At 39.7% G+C, this 15,475-nt stretch overlaps 1 protein-coding gene across 2 annotated transcripts in view; it reads left to right on the top strand.

Moving 5' to 3' along the window:
- Positions 1-15,475, top strand: part of ACTA2 (actin alpha 2, smooth muscle) — a 54,913-nt gene that overhangs the window by 22,530 nt on the left and 16,908 nt on the right. Inside the window, exon 1 of one of the 2 annotated variants that reach the window (XM_003810513.6) lies at positions 12,198-14,725. The exons of the other annotated variant lie outside the window; for it this stretch is intronic. The gene's annotated coding sequence lies outside the window, so the exon portion shown is untranslated. Of the gene's footprint in view, positions 1-12,197; positions 14,726-15,475 lie in introns of those variants that run through there. 2 annotated transcript variants of the gene reach the window in all.

Here is a 15,475-nt window from a genome sequence, read left to right as displayed (position 1 = left end):
GTCCTCATCGCCATCTGATGAAGCAGGTGTTACATCCTTCTCATTTTATAGATGAAAAAACTGAGGTGAGATGCTAGATGATTTGCCAAGGGACTCAAAATAAATTGTTGAAAACTGGGATATGAATCCAACCTACCTCCAGAGTCCATACTCTTGCCCCTACCTGATGATGCCTTTTATCATAGGTAATAAGAGTCTTGTCCTGTTCCAACTATCTCAAAGTCCAATCAGGTTTAAAGAACTGGGAGCTCTTCAATATAAAATTACCCTATAGGGTCTCAATTTTGTTGGAAAAGGAAGTGAATGCTTTGAATTCCAAGTTGCAGCTTTTAAAATTCTTGATGCATCCAAAGATATCTCGAGGGTCTCTTCCTGTTCACTTTCTTTTCTAGGGGCTAAAGTATGTCTGACGCTAAAATAAGTGTTGTATAAACTCCCAGGCTGATCTTGGCACACAGCCTGCCCTCTTGGCGCTGTTTGAGCCGTGTTGCTTTTTATGGGATCTTCTCACTCAAGCCTCAGGATCTCCTAATGGTATCCTAAGCTTCCAGTGCTTCCCATGTCACTCTGGACAACAAGGATTTAAACACCACCTGACACCTAATATCTGACCTAATTAATCCAAATTTGAGTGACAACTGATAATCTGATTGGCACTTAATAGTTTTCAAAACATTTGAGCAGGTTACGTCTTTGACCTGCTCAGGAGCCCTGAAAAGTGGTGGCTGGCAAGTGCCATTGTCATTTTGCAGATGAGGAAACTGATATGCAGGTGATTGCCCAAACACAGACAGCCAGTAGATGAGGAGGTCATGGTTCCCGGGACAGAATTTTAGGCACTCTGTCTAAGTCATGCTTTCCTTTTGTGAAACTATCAACCTCTTCTGCTTATTACCTCACAGACGCCACAGATAAACAGAAGAGTTTATACTGCCTATTTATATTTTCAAATTCAATATTTCAATCAGAAATTGTTAGAGGTAGACAGGATATTAAAATAATAGGCCCACACACTTATAGATTACAAAATGAGGGCCAAAGGGCTTAGTGAACTCTTCAAAGCCACACAGACAATCAGAGGCAGGGCCTAAAATAGAATGCAGGCCCACAGTCCTGTCCAATCCCCTTCCCTGTCTATAAATCTGCTCTCCATTCTGTTCTCTGAGGACATAAGCCTGGGATCCTATAATCTAACAAGAAAAAGCTATGATAATATTGATGAAGATCATTCCTCACTATTCTTCTGTATTTTTGAGACTTCAATATCACATTCCCTTCTTACCCTCTGTCCAAGTGCTTCTGTGTGGCTCTTGTTTAAATGCAGATCTCTAGGCCCCATGCCAGAAAGCCTGGCTCAGGTGAGCCCCAGGAATGTATTAGGACCCTTACTTTCAATGGCAAAAACCGTGATTACTTTTGCACCAACCTAATACATTTTAACAAATTGCCCAAGTGATTCTGTTGACCATGGTTCCGTAAATTCAGGCCATGCTTTAGGAAACTCTGCTCTAACTCACCATTTTCAAGGACTGGAGTGGAAAAAAACATTGGTGTACCTCATTTAAGGAATATTTATTTTTGGCAGGGCTCTCTCAAAAGTTAGTCATTACGGTGATCAATAATTAGTTAAAAGCAAATCAGCCCAAACCAGCAGTGGATCATAAAATTGACACTCTTCCATGGAGTCTGCTGTTTCTTTAGTAAGGGGCTCTTTGCTCAGCAATCCCTGGGAAAATCTGTGCTTTGCAGAAACGCAGGGGAAAGCATGATGGTCACCCTTGGATGCTTTGCTTAATGGCTTGACCTTGCAACTATATGGTTCAACCTGCTTGCCCGAGGACCTCTGTTCTGTGCATTGGCTTTTGGTGGTGGATATGTTGGTATACCTAATGTGTTTGACCTCCTAAAGCAAGTACACTAGGCAGCCGCGTGCTGCTTAAGGAAAATAGGGCCAGGTTTTTATGTTATAATAATCCTGAAATGTGCTAAAGAAAGCCTACAGCCAGAGAATGTCCCTTATCTTACGCATCTTATCTGTTCTTTCCTTAAAATAAATTAGGGAAACTTTCTGAAAATAACAACGTCTGAGATGGTCATTGCAGACAGCTCTTTTAAGGTTTGGGGAAAATAGAAAGTTGCTTAACCAAATTCCTGAGTTTCTACTATATGTAGAAGGGCAGGGTGCCCTAAGGGAAAAATGAACACACTGGCTGCCTCCAAAAGTTTACAACCTAATGGTGAATATACTGCAAATGTGAGAAAATATAAGAGCTTACATCAAGTAAGTGTGCTGATGAAATCACTGGAGCGATTGGAGCATTCTCCCTGTAGAAAAAATGCATCTAAGAAGGTTTGCTGTAGATGAATTTTGAATAGACTTTTAAAATAAGGCAGAAACATGATTTGGCAGAAGAAGAAAAGGGAAGCTATCCCCGGCTCTGGAAATAGAATACACAGGGCTGGACTATATGAATTTGTGTGTTGTGGGGAAGGAGGAAACTTAAGACACTAAAAATGTTTGTAAAGCTTGGAGTGAAAGTTGCAAAGGAGCAGCAAACAGGAGGGCAGAGGAAAAACAGGCGGGCAAAAGAAAGTTGCAAAGGAGCAGCAAAACGGGTGCCTCCTTTGAATGATCATGCTTTCATAATAGCTTAATTTGTACAGCTGCAAACAGGGAAGGAGACCAGTTGGTACAAGATATGTAGATACTTTTTGCTGAAGGGTAGCTGAATATGCCACCCCAAAATATGCCTCTCTGGCATAAGGATTATTTTGGGTTGAAAGCAATCGAAAAGTAGATACAAAAAATCTCTCTGCCCTACCCCTATTTGCTTAAAAGCAGGACATACACTTATAAAGGTGTCCCTCCTTCCCTCTCTACCAAGAAGGACAAAGGTTGATCACCAGGGATGACCTTAGGCCCTTGCTTGCCTGAAGATGGCACAGGGAAATCTACATAACAGACTTTACTATATAACCTTTTGTCTATCATTAGTTTCCCATGTATTTGTTTTCCCACAATTTGCCACCCCTAGAAACTCAAGATCCTTTCCCCTTGTCTTGTTACTTCCCCACCAATGTGTTGTTCTTCGTTGATGATGCCACATAAACCAGAGTTCTAAGCCACTTCTTTGAGAATTGCTCGTTCCCTGGGTATCTCCCATATATACGTGAAGCCTATTTGTTAATAAACTTCTGTTCGCTTTTTTCTTTTTAATCTGCCTTTTTTTGCAGGGGTTCCAGATAAGAATTCAGAAGAATAGAGAGAGAATTCTTTTTTCCTCCCATACAATGCAAAATATGTGAAACTAAACAAAAATATATTAAACTAAAGTAAATATATGAAACTAAAGTAAACTAAAATATATAACAAAATACACAAATTATAGAATAAAATAAAAAAATATAAAAACATATGAAACTAAACCAAAGTAAAGTAAACTAATATAGAACTAAACTTAGATAGGGCCTGTTAGGAAAAATAGGAATACAAAATTAGATGCCAAAGTAGGAAAGAGCCTTTTAGTCTAGCTAAAAGATGATTAGAAACTGTAGCATTGTAATAAAGTGTGGACATGCAGAAAAAAAGACAAGTGTAAGAAAACCTGCCAGAATGTATAGCTAAACGAAGACTGTACATCCCATCCTGGTTCTTTACAAGCCAAACACGGATATTAGTTTGATTACTCCAGAACCTACTTCTTTTTTGACCCAAAATGGTAATGCCCAAGCTTATCAACTCACCTTCTTCACTAGCCTCCAATGAGAATGGCACTTGGCTGCAGACAAAAATCAAATTCACCCTCCAGGGACAGAGACGTGCCAACACTACAGTGATCCAAAAGTATTTGCTATTGGTTTAAATAGGTCCAGAGATCTGAGCATTGGAAAGCATTGCTGAAACTGCTGAACTTCCCAGAGTGACCTCTAGGAGAGGGACAAAAATGTCTTGACTAAATAAAATAAGGTGAGTGTAAAAAATGTAAAATTCTCATGAGATTCTAGTCATCCCTTTCCTAGTAAGTCAGACTTACTGTTTAATCCCTTACTCCTGACGAGTAAGAAATAAACTACTTTATTCATCTTATTATCTATGTAATAAGTACTATACTTGGGGACATGGTAGGCATTAAATAAATGTAAGTTCCATTCCCCTCTGAGAATCTCTGGAAATAAATTTACACTAAGACATTAGTAGGCATTTGCTCCAAACCTATGCTGCTCAAAAGCTTCCCAGAAAATTGGCATCCTGGAAATTTTCTGATTTTCTTACTGATATGGTTTGGCTGTGTCCCCACCCAAGTCTCATCTTGAATTGTAGCTCCCATAATCCCCATGTCATGGAAGCGACCTGGTGGGAGGTAATTGAATCATGGGGGTGGGTCTTTTCTGTGCTGTTCTCGTGAAAGTGAATAAGTCTCATGAGATCTGATGGTTTTATAAAGGGGCGTTCCAGCTTCATCCATGTGCCTTTTTGCAAAAAAAAAAAATTATATATATATATATATATATATATATATATATATATATATATATATATAAAGGGACATTCCCCTACACTCACTCTCTTGCCTGCTGCCATTTAAGAAGTCCCTTTGCTCTTCCTTCACCTTCCATCATGATTGTGAGGCCTCCTCAGCCATGTGGAGCTGTGAGTCCATTAAACCTCTTTCCTTTATAAGTTACCCAGTTTCAGGTTATGTCTTTATTAGCGGCATGAGAACAGAGTAATACACTTATGAAGTTTATTCCACATCATGGTAATCACATGCTGATAAAATGGTCATTTCTTTTTATTTTAGACACTGAAATAGTGTGTGACACTCTTATGTTCATACACTTGGGATATAACACCATCTGTGGTATTTGTCACCAAAGACAATTAGCCAAGAGCTTTTGTTACTACTTCCTTCCTAAACAAAACTTACAGAACCACATCTAAGAAGCTGATAACAAAGTAAGGCAGGCAGATGCCTGTCTGAAATATCCTAACTGAGACTATCTCCTCTCTTTTTTTAAACCACTAATCCTTGATGACATTTCATACTTTTGTTTTCTTATTATTTAATTACCTATTGAAATACTGTAGGTTGGGTTGTCAGGAAGCACTGGAGCTGTGATTGGATTGGTTATTGTTTGTAGATCAGAATTTACAAACTGAAGACCCACAGCAAACATTGATTTAACCTGTTGTCCTTTTTAAAAAATGTTAGTTAATTGCCATCATTTTAAATGAAGGGATTTTTGCACAAAGGTTACAATTTCTACCTTCTCATAAAAAGTGGAAGATCTGGCAACTCTGAACTAGCATTACAACAACAGATGGGGCTGAGTGGTGGCCAATCCCTTGCAGGAGACCTAGGTCCTCTGTTTATCAGAAGTACCACTTGGCCTTTTCAGTCATCCTTGCCCCAATAGGCATCTGAATTTGCAAAACTTGTCTTAGATTTTGGAATATAGATTACTGATGCATGGCAAAAATATCATATAAAGGGTGTGCACACAGAGAAGTTAAGAAGTTAAGAAGTAGAAAGGCAAATCAATGCAGCCATTATAATCCTGTCATTTATATTTTCTAAGGCACCATCAGTAAACACTAAGGTTTGTGATTTTCACTGAATAATAAAGCCTAGTACCTTTTCATTGAAACCTAGCAAACAACATCAGAGAATAAGGACAAAGGGAAGACTGCATAGAATGTCAGAACTAGAAGAAAACTGAGAAGTGAATTAGCACAAAGTCTTCATTTTAGGAAAGATTATTGAGATTCAGAGATGTAAAGATCTTGTCCTCTTTCATAATAGCATCTTGATGGCAAAGTCAGGACTGTGGATCTCTACACTGAGGGTCTCTCTCTTACTCTGTGGCTATTCTTGCCTAAGTTATGTCTTCCTCTGATGTGTATAAATCAGCCAGTTAAAGAAAAGCATCACACTCTTCTAAGTGCACATTGCATATGTGTAACAGCTGACACTGATGAAGAAACAGAGATGAGCAGTGACATCGCAGACAGTTGGCAAGGTGTCACTCATACTATATCAAGAGGATGGAAAGTGAAAGAATTAAAGGATACTTAAAAGTCTCTTCACATTTTCTACATAGTACACAAACCTTTTCTATAATAGCCCTGAGGTCATCTTGCATCCACTTACTTAATTCAATGGACAAAACACTCACTATCCCATAAGGCAATCTGTCCTCTGTGTTGCTAGGTTGTTAGAAACTTTAACTTATGTTTCTAGGTGAAGGTGAAGGAAATCTATTTCTTTGCAGACATAACCCATGAGTGCTACTTATATTTTCACAGGGAACATGAAAGACGCTCACTCTTCTACCTCACATCACTTCAGTGCATTAAGTGTCTCCCCGTAGTCATCACTTCTGACTAAGCATTCTCAGTTACTCAGAGCTGCTCCTGGGTGTGACCAGGCTTCTACACCTCCCACAATTCTCAACACACACACTCCTTGATTACTAAAATTGAACAATGCACTAATTAATGTTCTGAGAAACCAAGAGATTGAGTCTCTAACTGTAGCTTTACCAAAGCCAAGCAGGGATCCAGAGAACAGAGACTTTCTGTGGCTTATAAGCAGCAATAGTAAAACAATTTCCCCTTGGTAAGATAGCTTTGTTACTAGTTCAAGGAATCCACTAGTGACAAATGAGTTTCTGAATCACCCTTTACACCGTAAACTAACTCTGCTAACGACTTAGTGAATGTTTGTCATTGTTGTCAATAATGGTATTGTAGCTCTAAAGTGTCCTGTACATGCCAATGGGTCATGGTGGTCCTCTTCACATGGCCATATATTCCAGGAACCTTCGGGCCACCAGTTCCCTATTTCTCTACCTGATACCACTGATATTTTGTCTTCTTTAGGGAGTGCCTCTTGGTCGCTATGATTTTGGTCCAAAGCACTATATGTATCCTTCTTGGTATGGCTTTTTTCTCCTCCAATATGCTGGATTCCAACTCCAAAACACTCGGTGGTAATATCAACAATTCTATGTTTATTCACTGTTTTGCGTTTAGAGGAGCAGTGATCTGGTTTCTAAACTAAATAAGTGACTATCAGCTAGTCTTCACAGAAGTCTAGCAAATCCGCCAGTTCACCATGTCATCCACACTCAGAGAATCAGGGTCAAACTGGATGTCATGTGGTTCTGCTTCCTTCAGCTGTTTGTCTGAGTGATTCCCAAATTTTGTTATGAATAAGAATCATTGAGGATTGTATCAAAAATAGATTTTTATTCTGGATAATTTATATAAATACTCTGTCCTCAAGGGGGTGAAGTGTAACTCCCCATTCTTTAAGTGTGTGCTGTACTTAGTAACTTCTATCCAAAGAGTATAGTATGGAAGATACTGACAGAAAAATAATTTTACAGTAGAGAAACCTGGCAAACATTAGTCAAGTGATTAAGATGAACATCTATAGTGATAAGTCATCCTGGTAGCATCTTGTCTTGATATCAAGGGATGAGAATAGCAACTTACCTCTAGGGTCTTTTTCTCAAAAACATGTGATTTCAGTCTAATCATGAGAAAAACATCAGACAAATCCAAACTGAGAGACAGTTTACAAAACATCTGATCAATACTCCTCAAAACTGTCAAGGTCATTAAAAATAAGAAAAGTCTGAGAAACTGTCACAGCTAAGAGGACATGGCTAAAGAGACTTGACTTAAATGCAGCATGGTATCCTTGAACAAAAAAGGAACATTAAGTAAAAGCTGAGGAAATCAGAATGAATTCTGAAGATTCCTTAAAAATGTATAAATATCAGTTCATTAATTATGGAAGATGTACCACAGTAATGTGAGATGTTAATATTAGGGGAAACTAGGTGTAGGGTACATGAGAACTCTCTGTATTATCTTCACAACTTTTCTATTCTAATATGAAAAGTTTATTTTGGAAAATTGACTCTAAGGTCTTCTCCAGGGATTGTAATTTAGGAGGTATTTTTAAGGGGAAAGAGAGTCAGCTTTGCATATTATTGATACACTCCTCTGTTGATTCTGATGCAGTCAATTCGTAGGCCATATTTTGGGATCCCTGGTCTATTCTGAAGGTTCTTATTCTTGGATACACATTAGACATCTGTGTCCCATCTCAGATGCTCTGATTTAATTGATCTAGAGTGTAGCCTGTGCATTGGGATTTTTTAAGCCCCTTAGGCAATTTCAGTTGCAGCCAAATTTAAAACTTATTACTCCTGTGCTGTCCAATATGGAAGTCAGTAGCCACATGTGGCTATTCAAATTAAAATGTAATTAAGATTAAATAAAATTTAAAAAGCCTATAGACATTTCAATGATCAATAGTCACATGTGGCTAGTAGTTACTGTATTGGACAGCACTGATGTCGAATATTTCCGTCACTGCAATAAGTTCTGTTGGACAACGCTGGTCAATACCATTGGTATAAATGGCTGTTTGTGGTCTTCTCCAAAGGCTTCTGAAAGGAAGAGTCCCTATGAGTAATATACAGGACAGGCTGCTCTAATCATTGGTGATGATTCAAATAACCAACTCATCCTAGATTTCCTGGGACTTTTAAGGCACTGAAAGTCTCATATCCTCCCTTCCCCCCGAGGACCGAGGAAACCCGTCGGGTACACCAGGAACCTTGGTCATCCTGTAGATCCAAAGTCTTTTGTGAAGGAGAGCTTCAATCGGTAGGAAGCTGGGGCAGTTGGGTCTAGTCAGCTTGAGAGAAAAGAGCTAATACTGGGTTCACTTGAGCTAGCTGGTGCCAATATTGTCCTGTGTGCCCAGGCTTTCATGAGGCAGGGATGTTGAATAGTGAAGTCATCTGCTTTTGCTTGATGATTTAACCTCATGCTCCCTACTACCTGGGTGGAGCCTGACATACAGGCCACTACCCACACCTCTGTGCATGTGCTTGAACTCAATTTCTGGTGTCAGATGGGTCTGGGTTTGAATCCCTGCTCTACCACTTACCAGCTCTGGGGCCATGCAAGTTATTTGGCTTATCTGATCCTCCATTTCCTCATCTGTAAATGGGAAAAATAGTATTCCTTATGGCTGCTGTGAGGATTAAATGAGTTTATGTATGTAGAGCAAATAGCTCATAGCATTGTCTGATAACTATTAGTTGACTTATTTTTATTTGCCCTCACTTCAGAATATCCTTGACCATTTGCTAAGCATTTTCTGTGCTTTATTCAGTTCAGTTCAGTTAACATTTACTGAATGTTCCAGGTTCTAGGAATGCAAAGACAAAATCAATTTAGTCTGCCTTCAAACATATTATAGTTGGACATATTATTATAGAACAATATAGTGAGTGCTATGAGAGAGGCAAACACAAAGTAGTATGGATAAACAGAGGAGGCACCCTTAACCAAAATTAGTTGGGTAGAAGTGGGTAGGGAGTCACGTCTGTAATCCCAGCACTTTGGGAGGCTGAGGCAGGCAGATCACGAGGTCAGGAGTTCGAGATCAGCCTGGCCAAGATGGTAAAGCCCCGTCTCTACTAAAAATACAAAAAATTAGCCAGGCACAGTGGCAGGCGCCTGTAATTCCAGCTACTTGGGAGGCTGCAGCAGGAGAATCACTTGAACCCGGTAGGCGGTTGTTGCAGTGAGCCGAGGTCGCACCACTGCACTCCAGCCTGGGTGACAGAGCAAGACTCCAGCTCAAAAAAAAAGAAGTGGGTAGAGAGGGCTTCCTAGGGGAAGGGGATACTTAAGCTGAGTTTAGGAGGATATGTAAAGTGTGCTAAAAGAAGAGATGGCATTAGGAAAGGAGTTAGAGGAGTAAAAGGGGGAAATACTGTTTCAGGCAGAGGAGCAGCATGAGCAAAGGTCCTCAGTTAAGAGCTTGTCTGACTTGTTAATGGGAAAGTCCATTGTTCCATATCACCAGGGCAATGTTGGCACATATTAGTTCTGAGCTGGGGTAGATAAGGCAGGAGAGGCAGGAAAAAATGTAAGTGCAATTGACAAAGGAGTAATAGGTATTTTCCTTCTTTTCCAGGAATTTAAAACATCTTTTAAAGCTCTCTGTTCTTCATAGTTAAACCTAATTTCTCAAGTTATCTTTGGTGACAAAGAGAATGATAAAAGTTGTTCTGTCTCCTAAATCTAACAGGTGCTATTCTGCAATCTGACATGTATTTTTTTCTTTCATAAACAAAAATAAAATGCAGTAAAGTTCTTGAAGGTGCCTCGTGAATCTTATAAATACATTACATTATCTAGACATTCTGAAAAGCATAAATGAGTGATACAAGTTTATTCCACTTTCCTAGTTGGCCATTACAGGATCATCGGCATGTAGCTTTACAGTTTTCTGATCCCTTTCCTAAGATAAGACTTGTGTACCATGTCTTAAGTGTCTGCTATGATCTTAATATGTCTCCCAAAATTCATGTGTTGGAAACTTAAACCCTAGGGCAACAGTGTTGAGAGATGAGGCCTAATGGGAGGTGTTTAATTGATAAGGGCTCCACCTCCATGAATGGATTAATGCCACTGTAAATAGGACTTGTGGGAGCAGGTTCACCTTTTCTTCCACCATGGGATGGCACATCAAGAAGGCCCTCACCAGATGCTGGCACCTTGATCCTGGACTTCCTGGCTTCCAGAAATGTGAGAAATAAATCTCGTTTTTAAATAAACTATCCAGTCTCAGCTATTTAGTTACAGCAGCACAAACAGTCTAAGGTAGTGTTTATTTAAGTATAGTAAGTACATCTGATGCCAACACCATTGGTAGAAATACTTTTTGGAAACTGAGAAACTGGTATAAAAGCCTTGACATGTAATGGGAAACACATTGGGTGGTGAGATGGGGGTATGTAATATGCGGGATAATGAATCCTCCCTGCAAGATGTTCACCTACTAATCCCCTAAACCTGTGGATATGTTACCTTACACACAAAATGGTGACTTTGCAGATATGATTAAATCGATAATCTTAAAATGGGAAGATTATGTTGAACTATCCTTGATTATCCATTAGAGCCCAATATATTCACGAAGGTCCTTCTAAGAGGGAGACAGGAGGATTACTGTCAGAAAGAGAGTTTGAAGATGCTCTGCTGCAGGCTTTGAAGAAAGAGGAAGCAGCCATGAGTCAAGTGGACTCTAGAGACTAGAAAATACAAAGACATAGACCCCCACAAGAGCTTCCAGAAGGAATGCCTTGATTTTAGCCCATTGAAAACCTGTTTTGGACTTCTGACCTCAAGAATTGTAACAGAATACATTTGTGTTGTTTGAGGCCAGTAAGTTTTTCATAATTTGTTAGAGCAGCAATAGGAAACCAACACAGGGTGTCAGAGTCTTCTGGGTAAGAGTTTACCTCTGCACTTTTGTCTGAAAAAGTGTCTGTCTCACCTCTAGAACTAACTTCCTCATTATGGAGCATCCGACAATAATAATAGCTAATAATTACATCGTGCTCACCATGGGCCAGGCAGTGTTCTAGGTGCTTCTAACCTATTAACACCTCATATCTCATTGCCACCTTGTGATAAGGCATGAATATTAACCCTATTTTTCTTATAAGAAAGCTAAGGCACAGAGGGGATACAGTGGTAGTAAATGATAGCTTTGGAATTTCAACTCTGAATCATAACCCCCGTGTATTGATCCAAAATGTTTGCCTTTACACAAAGTCAAGGTCTAAGGGCCAATTGTCACTGCATTCCTTCCTCGCATCCTTATGTTGCATGGTTTTTCTCACATTTAATATACCATGTATCTTCTCTCTGATCTTCTCACATTTTGAAATAAATGAAAACATTATGAAAATAAATCCCTGAAATACCAGCCTTTAGACCTTCATAGAAAGTGTCCAATCAAATTTCCCATAAAGAATATTAATTATGCTCAAATGAGGAACAGAGCAGAGCCTGGCAAATCCCTGCAGATGTGGCGGGATGGCCATTGTGCCAGCGTAGACTCCATGCCTTTGTCTTCATGGGCTATCTTAGGAGAACTGTTTGTGACTCTCCTGGGGAATTCCAAAGGTGGGAAATGGAAAGGTTTCCTTGCTCTCACTGTGTCTTCTCAGAAAAATGAATTTTATGAACCGAACAAAATAGCCAATGCATATGATCAGTCTAGAAAAAAACAATTTCTACAGCCCAATTTTTCGGCACCAGCAGAAAATCATTTTCCTTACCAGACATCAATATTATACGGCTATTTGCCAGTAGTTACATGGCCTAATCTAAATCTACAGAGTGCTGCCCCAGTGCTCAAGGAATTTACAATAAATCATAACTAAATAATCTTACTAAGATGGTGCATGATGTTTGCAGAACAACGTGTCTGGAAATGATTGTTGGATATGTTCTTTAGCTTGGAATTTATTTTATAGTGTCCCTGAACTGCAACCAAGTTATCCGACACTACTGTTTTTCTTTCTTTCCTTCTTCTTCTTTTTTTTTTTTTGTGTGTGACACTACTGTTTTTCTAATAGTTCCATAACCCCTTGGATACATGGCTGCTGGCCCCAGGAAGTATCTGGCCGCTTGGCTGGAGATATCTTTGCACACACACTCATACCCATGCAGTGCTGGTTTCTCTCACTGAAGAGACTTGGATGGGATGTGAAACTATAAATCTCAAACCCAGGCAATAAGATCATTTAATCACTTGTTTAGAAATTTATTTTCAATTATAAGTCTTTCCTGGTTAGTGTCATAGATTATTTGAAAAAAAATCTTGCAAGAAAAACTAAACCTTGAGTCCTCTTCCAGTGTGTCTCTTTATTTCATCATAGTCTGATTATTATCAGAGCTTTGGATATACACTAATGGTAGAAATGATGTAAGAATCATAAAAGTGAATGCAAAAACTCTTCTCTTTGGTGTTTAGATGAACAGTCACTTCATAAAGATCGCAAGGACTACACAGACACTGCGTGAGTCAAAAGCAGGAGGAAGGGGAATCCTTCCTCTACTCAAATTGCCCTCCTACTCAAGAAAATATGGAAATTTTGCTTCACATGATTCCTGTGATGAAAATTAATGAATTAACCCCAAATGCCCAACTTTATGTTGTACTGTGTAGATTTTATATTTTAACATTCTAATGGCTGTGTTTTCTGGTTGGTAAAAGCTAGACAAATCCCGAGCAGTATAGAGAAATCCTGTTATGATTTAGTCTTAAGCTATTTAAAATTTTCTAATCAATAGTGCAATTCTTCAAAGATATATATGTATGTATATGTGTGGGCACCATTAATCAAACAGATCTGACATAGTAACATGAGTGAACAGCTGGTCATGGCTGTAAAATAAAGCCACTCATTTTGGGATTTTTCTCACATGTCCACAGTCCAGAAATACTCACAGTACCCACAAAAATATTTCTTTATGAGTTTAGTGAGAACCTAGTAGACAAATATAAAATCACTGAAGCTATTCATTGATGCTTGAGATGAGGGCTTATATCTTTGAGAAATGAGAGGGTCACCTGGTATCTTAGTCCATTTTCACATTGCTATAAAGACATACCCAAGACTGGGTAATTTATAAAGAAAAGAGGTTTAATTTACTCACAGTTCTGCATGGCTGGGGAGGCCTCAAGAAACTTAAACTCATGGCAAAAGGGGAAGAGGCGTGTCTTACATGGCAGCAGGCGAGAGAGAGCAAGCAAGAGCAGGGAAAACTGCCTTATAAAACCATCAGATCTCGTGAGAACTCACTCACTTTCATGAGAACAGCATGGGAGAAAACGCCCCCATGATCCAGTCACCTCCCACCTAGCCTTTCTCTGGACAAGGGATTATGGAGATTAGAATTCGAGACGAGATTTGGGTGGGGACGTAGAACCAAACCATATCCCCTGGTCTCTCTACTTCCTGTCAAGGAGGTTAGTGGGCAGAGAGGAGGGCTACAGAGACTTCCTTTGAACAATCTCCTTTCTTTTCCAAACTACTTCTTTGACAGGCTGCTGGGTAGACTCTCTGGTCAAAGGATGGTCCCTACTTATGCTGCTAAATTGCTCGGTGACAAATTAGTAGACAAAGCTAATGCACCAAAAAAATGAATGTAGTTATAGTAATGCTAACATCCAAATTCCTCTTTGTAAGACATAGGCCTGTCAACCTTGTCTCCATACTTCAATTCCTATTTCCACTCACATCCCTCAAGAACTTGATTTATAAACAGTGTGCCTACCATAAAATCATCACTCCCTCTATGTATTTATAGACGACTGAAGGAGTATCTTTCTTCCTTGCATGCTACCGTGGTAGAAGAGTTTTAAAAGTCCGTGCTAGGCAGAGGCAGCCCTTTCTGCCCCTTTCTGTTCTCAGTTTATTAGGAAATGGCCTGAAATTCCAGCATGATAGCAAGCTGGCATCCTCTGTGGAATGTGCAAACCATGCCTGCATCTGCCCATTACCCTAGCTCAGTGTCTCTGGGCATTTCTGCAGTTGTTCTGAAGGCTTGGCGTGTTTATCTCCCACAGGCAGCTGAACCGCCTCCCGTTTCATGAGCAGACCAGTGGAATGCAGTGGAAGAGACCCAGGCCTCCGGCCACCCAGATTAGAGAGTTTTGTGCTGAGGTCCCTATATGGTTGTGTTAGACTGAACGACAGGCTCAAGTCTGTCTTTGTTCCTTGTTTGGGAAGCAAGTGGGAGGAGAGCAGGCCAAGGGGCTATATAACCCTTCAGCTTTTAGCTTCCCTGAACACCACCCAGTGTGGAGCAGCCCAGCCAAGCACTGTCAGGGTAAGTGGCGCCAGCCCAAGGATGTGACTTATAGATTCCAGTGGCTCTTTTAATTACTCGGTATAATAAGACATCATCTGCAGGGATTTGGCTGGGTTCATGCACTGATACTTCTGAATGAAGATTGTACTACTAAAATGATTGTAGCTTTTGGCTTTAATGATCTAACGTTAAAGACAGGGCTAATATGTAGTTTGGTATGATGGAAGGGGTAGAGAAGAATATGAAAATTTTATCAATGCATGTCTTCTGTAAAATGTTCATCCTAAACAAACAGCCCAGATCTTGCAGCACAATACAGGTATGCAGGTTAGCTGTGTGCAGTAAGTTATACATTTATTTGTATTTAGGCACTGGAAACTCAGATTTCTTTCTGGTTCTGATTTGTTGTAGGGGTTTTCTTTCACTGGGCTGTATTTTTGGTGCAGCTAAGGTGTCTGGAAGTGGATTTTGGAAGTGAACAGAAGAATAGTTGCCTAGTCTTTGATTGTGCCTGAATTTGTGTATTCCCTTCTGGGTTTCCCTGGCTCTAACTGGTAGTGTCTTTTGTCGGAAATGTATATCTCTTTTTTGTTGGAAATGTGTATGTGTGACCTTACAAGTTTGGATCTACATCATTGGTCATTTGCAGCAGAGCACAGCAGGTGACCTGCTGAATTTTTCTCTGGAAAGAAAAAGGGAGGGAGCAGAGCCTGCATCTGACAGCTGTGTGTGCCTCCCGGCCGGATATCTGGTTTGCATCTCTCTCAG

The sequence above is a fragment of the Pan paniscus genome, chromosome 8, assembly GCF_029289425.2.
Source record: "Pan paniscus chromosome 8, NHGRI_mPanPan1-v2.0_pri, whole genome shotgun sequence".
Lineage (NCBI taxonomy): Eukaryota > Metazoa > Chordata > Mammalia > Primates > Hominidae > Pan > Pan paniscus.
The sequence above is the reverse complement of the archived record's forward strand: the minus strand, read 5'-3'. Positions and strand labels throughout refer to the sequence as shown.